General features: G+C 36.8%; 1 long non-coding RNA gene across 4 annotated transcripts; it reads right to left on the minus strand.

The window, feature by feature from the left end:
* Positions 1–208: 208 nt before the first annotated feature.
* On the minus strand, positions 209–12,538 carry LOC114460352 (uncharacterized). 4 transcript variants are annotated; one of them, XR_003673589.1, is made up of 5 exons: positions 12,400–12,538; positions 11,189–11,253; positions 9,314–9,434; positions 1,033–1,122; positions 209–588 (listed from the first exon to the last, which is right to left on the minus strand). It is a non-coding gene; the product is annotated as an uncharacterized LOC114460352 (long non-coding RNA). The 4 variants fall into 4 exon arrangements; XR_003673588.1 differs by having other exon boundaries at positions 11,189–11,248; positions 12,396–12,538; XR_003673587.1 differs by having other exon boundaries at positions 12,396–12,538.
* Between the last annotated feature and the right edge of the window lie 206 nt (positions 12,539–12,744).

Genomic DNA, 12,744 nt, shown 5'->3' on the forward strand with positions numbered 1-12,744 from the left:
AATTCACTATGGCCACAAGAGGGTGGCCTGCACACTTTGATCCATATTGCATCTTAAAATACATACATTTGATGTTTAGCATGGATCGAGCATTTTTATTTGTGCATGTATGAAAATATCTATGTATATACTGTATATATAGAAGGTAACGTTACGTCGTAATCACGAAAGACTACGTAGCACGAGATTTTACAATAGAGTTCCTGTCTGATTGCTAGTTACTAGATATTTTGTCATCTGTTTTACAGGTAGGAATGTTTGTGATATTGTCCCAAAACACAAGTGAATGTGTAGTCATCTGTCTATTTTCATTCCAAGAGGGGAAATATACGTATTGTGACATTTTGTAGTGAGAGTTTACATTTTTGACTCTTTGCTAAGCATTCAAACAGACATTTACAATGAAAAACAGCGTGTAAACATAGAATATTATCCTAAAAACTGGCTTTGAGCCTTTATTTATTTAGATTTTTTTCCATAACTAAATAAAGTCTCACTGGTCTCGGTGCATTCTGATGGTGAGCATTTCTTGGTCTTGGATCGTGTGAACTTGAACACAGCATTAGTTTCTTCAAATGTTTTCACCTGCTGTAAACATGATGGACAATATCAGGAAAGAAAAGAAAAAAAGCTTGTAGAGAAAATGCATGATATGTGTAATAAAGTTTCAATGATAGCGACACAAACATCACAAGTTTATTTATTCTTTGAACAGTAGAATTTGATTTAGCATTAATATTAACAGAATATGCCACATAATGAACACATTTTACAGATAATGTATTTGTCTAAATTGTCTTTAACTCTGTGTTAATATACTGAAGCAAATATATATTTATATTTCTTCTTCTGTATGTGAGAAATTGAACTCATCGCTTTCTCCAAGGCTACAGGCTTCACACAAGGCTTCGTCATTCCCAAAGCTACAATGAAATAGACAGTTAACGACTACTTCCAGATTGTGAAAATGAAATAAAATTGTCCGCATCATACAGCGAGGCGGTAGTTGTAAGTTTGTCAAATATATAATACCTTTTTGCAGCAAATTACAGCCTTCCTTGTTGTAGACGTCTTTCACTAAATTGCCAAGGGTTGCAGACACTCGTTGGATTGCCATAGTGACTATAACGAAAATTAAAAAAAGCACAACAAATACATAAGTAAAAACTAGCAATACATGTTATTTAATAAAGTTTGCAGCAGCCAGGAACACTCAAACATGAGTTGTAGAGTAAACTCATGTCCTGATGTAATTTATGCAAATTTGTAGGAATTTACTTTGGGTTTCAACATTAAAACATGATGAAATGCACATATTTAAACAAGAACATTTTAAAAAATAGAATAAATATTAAAAACAGGTCATGTAGAACATAAATATTATTTTCTTACTTTATTCAGAAATATCACTTAATTTGCAAGTAAATTTAAAATATTACAATGCAAATATTATTTACTTCAAACTAATCAGCTAAACCTCACTTCATTCAGTTAAAGTGCATGGTGCCAAGTTTAGTAATTATGATTTGAAAGCTTACTTGAATATGATTTGAGTTTATTTGAACCTGATTTGTGACCCGGTTCCCACAGGTGTGTGTGTGTCCGTGGAGCAAATATCTCTGAGACAGATAGAGCTGAGTGTTAAACAATAACAATAACAGAGTACATATGGCAGTACAGTGCAGTATCGCTGACTGAGCCTTTTATCTAATGGGCGTAGACTACGTCACTTACTTGATTTTTTATTTTTTTACTTGTATAATAATTGTTTTTATCCATTTTTTTTTGTAGTTTTAACTAACAATTGAAACACCACAAAACATGTGTAAGATTAAAATATTTAACAAACGTCATATGGTCGGTTTACAATCAAATATCAAGTCCCAGCAGCTCTGACGTCAGGATTTCGAGTGAAGGAAGTGACGTAGTCTACACACATGAGCACATGATATGAAACGATGAGGCATTGTCATTGTCTCCCATGTTATATCGTATTCTCATGTTTTCTTGGACGATATATTCTTAGGGATAAATAAAGTTTCTGAATCTGAAAGGTGTCTCCAACAACCTCTATTCGATCATCTAAAGTGGAGCGATTCTGTTGAACGCTTATTTAGTGTGCAGCCTGCCGGAAACCATTAGAAGAAGAAGAAGAATCTGAACAAGACCCCACCCACCCACTCAGGTTGTGCATGCGCAGGCTGGCCCTCAGCAGCAGTGCAGAATGATGGCGTTCCGCTGCTTCTCACGCTTGTTCACAGGTGTCGTGGCCGCTGGGCCTCGCAGGGCTGTTGGAGCCGTTGTCTGCTCCGGTCATGGAGCCAGACCAAGCTTTTCCACACTTGGGGCTGGGAAAGCCTGGCTTGGAGGGACCTTGTCGTGCGGTGGAGCGGGTAAAGCGTTGACATTGAGAGGACTGCCAGATGAGTGCGTGCTAGCCTGGAGCTAAGCTAGTCCAAGTATAATAGCTTTTATTTATGATTCTACTTCATTTAAAACAACTATACACAAGATACAAAGAGCAAACGAGCTAAATGCCTGGAATGAGTTTGTGACGTTTGGTGCGTTTGCTTGAACGTACATGAAATATTAGTAGTTGATGTGATGCTACTTATCAGCTAGCTTAGCAGCATAGCGTTTGTTTTATGCTTCATGTCGGTTTAATTTGTTGTCAGTCCACAATGAAACGCTCATGTAGATAGTTAGACTGCATTTATTTAGTTAATTATTCACTTTTATATAAACTAGTGCAGTGCCCGTAGAAAGTATGCATTGCAATAGAAAAGTGTGTGTGTGTGGCTAGTCGACTAAATGAACTGTGCAGAGCATAATATTTAGTATTGTGATATAGGCGCTACACATATATATATATATACATATATATATAGAGAGAGAGACTTTTTATTTTTATTATTACTCACCTTAGTTACAAACATTTCTCACCTGCTGGTCAATATTTAGGGTGTTTTATTTATATATACAGTATATATATTGGATATTAGACACACTTTAGTCATTTTTAAAAGCCATTTGTGCAGTCACTCCTGTAGATTCCATTAGCTCTCCCATCCACTAGGTGTCAGCCTAGACCTGAGTTCTACTGGTATCTACACTTATATTGCATATAAACTGATATACGTCATCCCTGTTTGTACATTAAATGGCAGAGTTTGCCAGTGGAGAATCATCTCAGATGTTTTATTGAAAACATTACATGCACCAGCTCAGATATTTTCATAAAGCTTTATATTTGAACTAGATTTATATAATATTATAAAAAAGTGAAAGATAAGAATACAGTTGACAGAGAATGTATGTGGTCAGGTGTTTTAATTTGAAAAATAATTAAAAAAATAATTTATGCTCTTTGCACTTTCTGCCCCTTCCTGCACTCTATATCTATTTATGTGATATTATTGTCACTATTGTTTTGTAGATTTGTATTATTTTGTATATATTCTATTTATATTACTGTTGTTTTTCTGTTTTTATTTATTTTTTGTACTGTTATTTTTTTACTCTATTTATTCTTTAAGGGCTTAACAGAGAACGTAGTGATGTTATTTTGTTCTGTACATGACGATAATACATCATAATAATGATTCAGTCAGAACATTGGCAGCTAATCCACTGACAACAGTCAGTAATTCTAGTATGTGTATGTACTGTATATGTTTAGTTTTTGTATATGTATATATTCTGTTTTATTGTCTTTATTGTGCAATTTTCTTTCTTGCAACATGTTTTTCCTGCTTTCTATCTGCACTGTGTGTGTGTTACGACTTGTTACGACCCGAGTGCTCAAAAATGTTCTTTTTTTGAGAAAATTGAGACTCGTACCATTTGTTATCATCATTGTGTAATTTTTATGATGTAAATTGAGGGAGCAAAAGTAGTACCGGCTCCAAATATTGGCTCAAGAATATCGTCAGTCCGTATCGGTCATTGGCTAAGGTCGATGGAAAAAAAATTGGTATTGGCACCATTGGCCCTAAAAAATCTATATCGTTTCATCTTTAGTAAATAGTGTCAGGCTTTTCTTTGCTTTGCAAGGGTGTAAAAAAAAAAAGAGATTTAGAGATTTATCGTGATATTTCATCGAGTGATTATCATATCGTTCGGCAAAAAAAAATGTCCAAATTTTTTTCAATTATGTTTTTTTAACAAAAAAAAAACATTTATTTGTGCTAACATGCATAGCATGTAAACGCCCAATCACTAGGTGTCAGTAAACCTCATTATATCGGAAGTAAAAAAATAATTTAAAAAATTATATTGGTACATCTCTACTTTCATAGATGTATATGGTTACTTTTTTTTTTTTTTTTTAATTTAAGAACTTAACAGAATCATGTTTTTTTGTTTTTTTTGAAGAATGTAATATGATAGTTTGACAAACATACCACTTGATATTGGTACTTGAATTACAGTTAGTTACCATTTACTTGTTTTTGCAAGTTTCAAAAAAATAAAAAAATGTATTCCATACCATTTTGTTCTTGAAAAGGTGAAATTTGTTATTATTGATATCGCGATTTATCATGATGTTTTGTCATGTCTAGTATGGGGATATATCAGGATATGAGTTTTTAAAAATAATAAATTGAAAGAAATACAATGAATTATTATTTTCATATATTGTATCGTGACGTTTAAATGGTGAATCTTTTTTATCGTCAGATGCACGCCCCTATTTGTAGGTATTTGACTCCAGCATCCAAAAAACAGTGCGTTTCTTCAGATAAATACCCTCATCCACAGAAAGACACATAAAAGGTCATTTTGTCGACTTTGGTGGTTGAAGTTGTGAAAGTTGTTTTAAAATGTTTCCTGCTGTGCAACACATACGGTATCAGAATCAGAATCAGAATCAGAAATGTTTTATTTGCCATGTACAGTTTTGAGGACAGTACAAGGAATTTGACTTGGTGGTTGGTGCACAAAACAAGCAACAAAAAGAAATAAAAGAAATAAAAACAAAACAACAAAGAACAACCCAGCAACAATAATAATAATAATAATGATAAATATAAAGGATGAGGGATAAATAAAGGATAGATAGAGAATAAAGGATAAATAGGATAAATATAAATATATATATATATACAGTGCAGCAGGTATCAAGCTGGTGGAGGTGGTGATCGGGTGGGGGGGGGGGGGTTCAGTGGGTGACTTGGGGTGTGTTCATGTGGATGGTGGCAGAGGGAAAGAAGCTGTTTTTGTGTCTGGAGGTTCTGGTCCTGATGGACCGAAACCTCCTACCAGAAGGGAGAGATTGAAACAGTTTATGACCGGGGTGGGAGGGGTCGGCCACAATCTTTCCTGCACGCCTCAAAATCCTGGAGGCGTACAGGTCCTGGAGGGAGGGCAGATTGCAGCCGATGACCTTCTCTGCAGAGTGGATGATACGCTGTAGTCTGGCCTTGTCCTTGGCAGTAGCTGCAGCGTACCAGATGGTGATGGAGGAGCAGAGGATGGACTGGATGATGGAGCTGTAGAAGTTCACCATCATCTTTGTTGGCAGACTGAACTTCTTCAGCTGCCGCAAAAAGTACATCCTCTGCTGAGCTTTTTTGATAAGGGAGCTGATGTTCAGCTCCCACTTGAGGTCCTGAGTGATGATGGTCCCCAGGAAGCAGAAGTACTCCACAGAGCTCACTGTAGAGTCTCCCAGGGTGAGGGGGGTGAGGGGGGCTGGGTTCTTCCTGAAGTCTGCTATGATCTCCACTGTCTTTAAAGCATTGAGCTCCAGGTTGTTCTGGCTGCACCAGGACACCAGCCGGTCTGTCTCCCACCTGTAGTCGGACTCGTCTCCATCAGCGATGAGACGATGATGGTCGTGTCGTCTGCAAACTTCAGGAGTTTGACCGACTGGTGAGAGGAGGTGCAGCTGTTGGTGTACAGGGAGAAGAGCAGAGGAGAAAGAACACAGCCCTGAGGAGATCCAGTGCTGATGGTCCGGGGAGCAGAGATGGTTTTTCCCAGCTTCACGTGCTGCTTCCTGTCAGACAGGAAGTCTGTGATCCACCTGCAGGTGGAGTCTGGCACGTTCAGCTGGGAAAGCTTGTCCTGAAGGAGAGCTGGGATTATTGTATTAAAAGCAGAGCTGAAGTCCACAAACAGGATCCTGGCGTAGGAGCCTGGGGAGTCCAGGTGCTGGAGGATGAAGTGGAGAGCCAGGTTTACAGCATCGTCTACAGACCTATTGGATCTATAGGCAAACTGCAGGGGGTCCAGGTGGGGGTCGGTGATGTCCTTGATGTGGGAGAGCATGAGGCGTTCAAAGGACTTCATGACCACAGATGTCAGAGCGATGGGTCTGTAGTCATTAAGTCCTGTGATCCTCAGCTTTTTAGGGACAGGAACGATGGTGGAGGCCTTAAAACAGGCTGGTACGGTGCATGTCTCCAGTGAGGTGTTAAATATGTCTGTGAACACTGGAGACAGCTGATCAGCACAGTGCTTTAAGGTAGAGGGAGAGACAGAGTCCGGTCCACAAGCCTTACGGGGGTTTTGTCTCCTGAAAAGTCTATTTACATCTCTCTCTTTGATGGAGAAAGGTGTCTCTGTAGGAGGGGGGGAGGAGGGGGGGAAGATAGGGGAGAGAGCCTCTGTAAGCAGCTGTGGTGAAACTGTAGCTTTGATGTGGGGGGTGAAGGTGTTGGAGTGAGGCTGGTCAGAAGTGTGAGGGGGGTTGGAGTCAGGTCTGTCCCATTGTCTGTCAAATCTACAATAGAACTCATTCAGACTGTTGGCCAGGCAGAGGTCGTTAGCAGCAGCAGGGGCTCTGGGCTTGTAGTTTGTAATTTACCTGAGCCTCTCCAGACAGAAGCCGAGTCATTTGCAGAGAACTGATATTGTAGCTTCTCTGAGTACAAACGTTTGGCTTTTCTCACCTCCTTTTCAAACGTGTACTTCGACTCTCTGTACCTGGCTCTGTCTCCACTCCTGAAAGCGACCTCTTTGTCTGCCCTCAGCCCTCTGAGCTTAGCTGTGAACCAGGGTTTGTCATTGTTATAACTCACCCTGGTCTTTGATGGAATGCAGCTGTCCTCACAGAAGCTGATGTAGGACGTCACAGCGTCTGTAAACTCATCCAGAGAACGGTATTTGTTCTTCCTCAACATGTTTCTCTTTCCAAAGCGTCTAAACTTATCAATGCAGCTGTGAAACTAAAAAAAAAGGGCTTTTCTGTTTTTGGTTTGCATGTTTATTCCTGTTTGAATATTATTTTTTAAATTCCATTCTTGTTTAACTGTAGGACTGGATCAACCACATCAAAGCCAGCTCCAAACTGGTGGATTTTAATGCTGAGCAGACAAAAAAGCTTTTAAAAGTGTCTTACACTGATTTTGACCCACAGCAATATAATTTAATTTATTATCAAACTTGGTTCATTCAGATAACATCATATTTAATATCAGAGACAAAGATAAATGAATAAGATAAATTATATAAAATAATTACTTTTGTAGAATTTTTACTGTTATTTTTTATATTTAAAACTAGATCAAATAAAATAAGAACTTGAATATATATTTAATTAAATAGCCAAAAACTATTATTATTTATATACTATTTCTCATTTTTGACACATGCAGACTACTGAGGCTTTTTACTCAAGTGTTGCATTAGTCTGTATGATAAACATGAATCATTTATCAGAAATAAAGGGTCATATGTTATCATTAAAGGGGGAAAGAAATATTAGCCTCAACATTAGAGCTGAACGATTTTGGAAAATAATCTAATTGGGATTTTTTTCCCTCAATATTGTGATTTAATATGAGATTATACTTTCAAAGGCCTCTTGTCATGTATTTTTCAATGAACACAAGCAACAAATCAATCTGTTTCATAATAAACTATTTCAGATTTATTTAAACTTAAAATAAATATTAAATATACATTTTAAAGCACAGATTACAACAATAAAGCAAACAAATCTGTGGCTTTACCTCTTCAACACATCTAACTAACTTCACGTGTCATGAAACATGTAAACATGTAAACAGACTGTACTTCTTAAACACTCTGAACTTTACAGGACAAGAAAAAATAATTCAGCCTTTGCGATTAGAAAATCGTGTTTTATATCACGATAATATCGCAAATGCAATTAATCGTTCAGCCCTATTAAACGTGCATTTTGTTTTAAACCAGATGTGAAAAATTGTGTTGTGTGTAGGTGGAGGCGTGTTGGGTCTGACATCAGTCCGACCCAGTTCAGACGGACAATGGTCGCTCACCCAGGTTTCCTGTCATTCTGGTAACTTTTTAAAATTCTTAGAGAACTCTGTAAAGAAAGAATATTAACACTAGAAAGTCCTGGTAAATCTCTTTGTTTTCCTCCTGTTTGTCAGATTTAGTGACTGATATGGACTTTTCCCCTTTTGATGAACGTCTCCTAGCAACATGCTCTGCAGATGAAACACTGAGTCGCTTCCCTCAAGATTTGTTATTGATTTTTATCCTACACTTTTCTTTGAAAACACAACCAAGTGTTTGCATTTAGATTTTTCAACGGCTTCTTGTGGGAATTTTGTGTCCTGACTGACAGGAATGTGCTGACTTTAGATTTCAGCTCAGCAGTTTGGTTTCATCATTGAGCTTATGTAAACTTCACATCCCACCATCTACAAAGTCTTTATATTTTCTCTTCACACTACCATAGGGTATTGTTTTATTAAAACAGTGGTTCCCAGCCTTTTTTGGGTCGTGACCTCATTTTGATATGAGTCTCTGGTGACACGAAAGACTTTTTTTTCTTTCTAGAATTCGTTTTCCATCATGTTTGTTGCAAATACAGAGCAGTCAGGATTGGTGACACGTTTTACCAGCTCAGATTTAGATTATTTAAAACTGCATTTAATTTTTATATTAATATTTATAATTCCCCGCAATTCTGAAATAGGACAAAGTGGGTCTGAAAATGGATGGATGCATGGATAGATTCATATTTATTGATAGAATACAGTTGTTTAAGATTGTTTTGTTTTATATTCAAAAACAATAATAATTAATTAATGTTCAAAATTTGTGTTTTAATCAGTAATTATTTTATTTTGATCAATTACTAGACATTTCAGGGGCCCTTATTTAAAATCCAGGGTCCTGACCCCAATGTTGTAAAGCACTGATGTAAAAAAAATAAAATAATGTGGCTTCAACATTTAAAAACAGATTGAATACAATCTGTTAATGCCTTTATAATAATGACACTTTAAGAACACCACTTTTCTCCTTTTGTGTCTGTATTCAGGTGAAGCTGTGGTGTTTATGTGATCCTGACCAGCAGCAGTCCAGACCTCACCCTGCATCCAGGACTTGGCAGGCTGGAGCTGCTGCTCTTCCATCCCACCTCCTCAGGCGTGTTGGCTGTAGGCACCACCAGATCTCCTCTGATATGGGACGTGAGCTCCCAGGATGCACCGCTGTAACAATCGTAGTCTGTGTTAGTGTCTTATGTTGAACTTGTCTCAGCTTGTCTGTTAAGTTTTCATTTCAGACTGTCCTGTTGTTGGTCGTAGGCTGCTTTTAGTTTGTTGGAGACTGTCTGACACTGTTTTACAGCCCTGTGGCTCTGTCTAAATGCTGGAGCAGCACAGGTACATACACAGACACATACAAAATAACAGGCCTGTAACTTTACCACTTTGTGATTCATTGTAATTGAACTTTACTAATTGAGAATCATAATTGACTTTCAGGGGATACAAAAACAATCATAATTTAATTGTAACCGTAAAAATGCTGGTCACTGAATCATAATTGAGTTATGATTGAACATGGATAATCTGAAGTGTAAATTGGTCATTTTAAAATGTAATGGCCACAATTATCTGTGACATGTGTAGTTACAGAATGTGTCCACTAGATGTTGCTAGTGAGTCCATATTTAGTGAAGAAAGGATCTTACCAACCTCTCGTGTCCTTTTACTATTTAAAAGGAGTAAAACAACAACTCATAACAGGGTTGAGATCATATTAGCTTTGAATCAGGAATTGATGATAACCTGAGTTTGATAAGAGTACACTTTGAAAGCCTGAGAGCAAATATGATCTTTTTATAAAGTGAGTCTTGATAGAACACATTTTACTGTTGGCCTGACAAACAATAACAGATATTCTTCTTTAGCTCCTCCCTCCGTGTATAGACACAACAATACAAAAATGCACAAATATTGTAAAAGATCTGACAACCTTTTGGTTTTAAAGACGACACTTTGTTGAGTCATGGTAATTAAGGCATAAACAGAGGTGAAAGTAATGGATTACAAGTACTCGCGTTACTGTAAATGAGTTACATTTATGGGTACGTTTACTTTTAGGAGTATATTTCTAAATCAGTAATTCTTTACATTTCTTCACCAACCGTTACCGAGTAAATTATGATTTTTTTTTGTTTTAAAATGATAAACGTATATAGTGAAACTACAAAAAATGAAATGAACAGGCAACAATTAAATTGACCAACCAGATTAAACGTAATGTATGTCGTCAAAACTGTTGAATATTTATTATTTTCACACTTTTATTGCTTATAAATGTAGTTATACATAGAGCCTGAGAATAGTTTTTGCTTTGAATTGAATTCATAGGTGTTATTTTGTTTTAAAAAAGAATTGTACATTGTGACAAAGCTTTTATTTTATACAGATGCCTTTGTTCTAATTGTGCAAGATTTAGTCTTTTCTTTTTTATGTTTATACATGTGATGTTTACTGTATGCAAGTGGAATGAATTGAGCTACTTTTTATTTGTATTTCAGTACTTCATGTATGACTTACTTGAATACAATTTTAATCAAGCAACAGTACTTTTACTTGAATAGCCTATGTAACCCAATTTATGAATGATAAAAGTTATTACAGTGTAATATCAAGTTGGACTAATTATCAGCAAACCCAGATTGGTTAGGAGCTCTATGGATGAGCAGCAATAATGAGTCAAACAAGGAATAACTGTTGAGTAGCAACTCATGTATTATTACAATGATTCAGATACCAAAACTAAAATAAAAGTGTGCACACTAAACAAACTAAAATAGGAATTGTCCATTGGGCCTTAAAAAATGAAAATAGTTGCAGGTGCAGCTGTTCTTAAAGTTTCTTTGAAGGGTGATGTGTATATACTGTATGTGTGAGTGTGTACGTGTAGGTGTCTTCTCTTCCAGGTTCCTACTCACCATCAGTTTTCAACCAGGATCTCTTCCTGGTCCTTGGACTTTCTCGTCCACTCAAAAAACCTGACCTAAAAAAAAGGTCATATCTATTAAAATCAACTCTGATGCATCATTAAAGTGTAAATGTCAAAAATGCATCAGACTCCACACATAAATCTACAATTATATAACATAATAAATCTTCAGGTTTTGTTGTACAACATTCAATTACTAACTATCTAACTGCTTATGTGAACAGCATTCCAGTAATAATTATGCTAAGTAACCATTTACATTCAAAATATCATAACCATATCAAAATCAGAATAACATATATACATAAAACAGTATAAAAATGTAGTTCAGAGGTATTAAAGTAGTATACTTAATTTCTCCCACACTATAGGCCTACTAGTGTGAGAGGAACCACACCACACTCACCCTTTAACATACTTAAACTCACAGTTGAGCTAAAATAAAGTCATTCAACACTTTGCATTTATAAAATATAATTTCACTCTAAAATACTTTTTAGAACTTTAACACTTTTTAATATATATATATATATACATCAGCAGACAATAATAAACTCAGTATATACATGTGTAAAACACTGCATCATTATTTATCTCAGTTCATCCTAAAGACTTTTATAGAGCTACTACTTCCTTTTAGCAACAGAACAACAGAAAAATAGCACCAGAGCAGCCACAGAGCCATGTTTCTCACCTTTGATCTGCCTTTATAACACGTTGTCATAGCGACTGCTGCAGGGAAGGCACGTGGCTTTAGCCTGTGAGACACAGAACTAGCATGGCCGTTAATGCTAAGTATCAGCTAGCTCTCTTTAATGCTAAGTATCAGCTAGCTCTCTTTAATGCTAAGTATCAGCTAGTTCACTTTAATGCTAAGTATCAGCTAGCTCTCTTTAATGCTAAGTATCAGCTAGTTCACTTTAATGCTAAGTATCAGCTAGCTCTCTTTAATGCTAAGTATCAGCTAGCTCTCTTTAATGCTAAGTATCAGCTAGCTCTCTTTATTGCTCAGTATCAGCTAGCTCTCTTTATTGCTCAGTATCAGCTAGTTCTCTTTAATGCTAAGTATCAGCTAGCTCTCTTTAATGCTAAGTATCAGCTAGCTCTCTTTAATGCTAAGTATCAGCTAGCTCTCTTTAATGCTAAGTATCAGCTAGCTCTCTTTAATGCTAAGTATCAGCTAGCTCTCTTCTTACCCACGTTTTCCGTCTCTCCTTCATCTGGTCTTGCCTCCAGGCTTCCAGTAGGTAAGTGCACTGACTCTCTCTCCGTTTAACTGGCGTATTTTCTCCTCTTTCCGTCTTTTTTTCCTCCGCTGCGTAGCTGCTAAACTCTGGCGTCCGAGGATGTAAAAGACCAGGAGAACAACACGCATGCGCATCACTTCTGAGCTGACAGGCTGGACGTGACCTGCGTAGCCTCTGATTGGCTGTTGAAGACTCTGTATCCTCCGCGTGGGGTCATGTGAACTGAGTGATGCATTCAAGTGCAATAGGACATTTTAATGTAGTTTTATGGCTCCTCAGACGGTGTAAATCTAAAGTT

This window comes from Gouania willdenowi, unplaced genomic scaffold, assembly GCF_900634775.1.
Source record: "Gouania willdenowi unplaced genomic scaffold, fGouWil2.1 scaffold_431_arrow_ctg1, whole genome shotgun sequence".
Classification (NCBI taxonomy): domain Eukaryota; kingdom Metazoa; phylum Chordata; class Actinopteri; order Blenniiformes; family Gobiesocidae; genus Gouania; species Gouania willdenowi.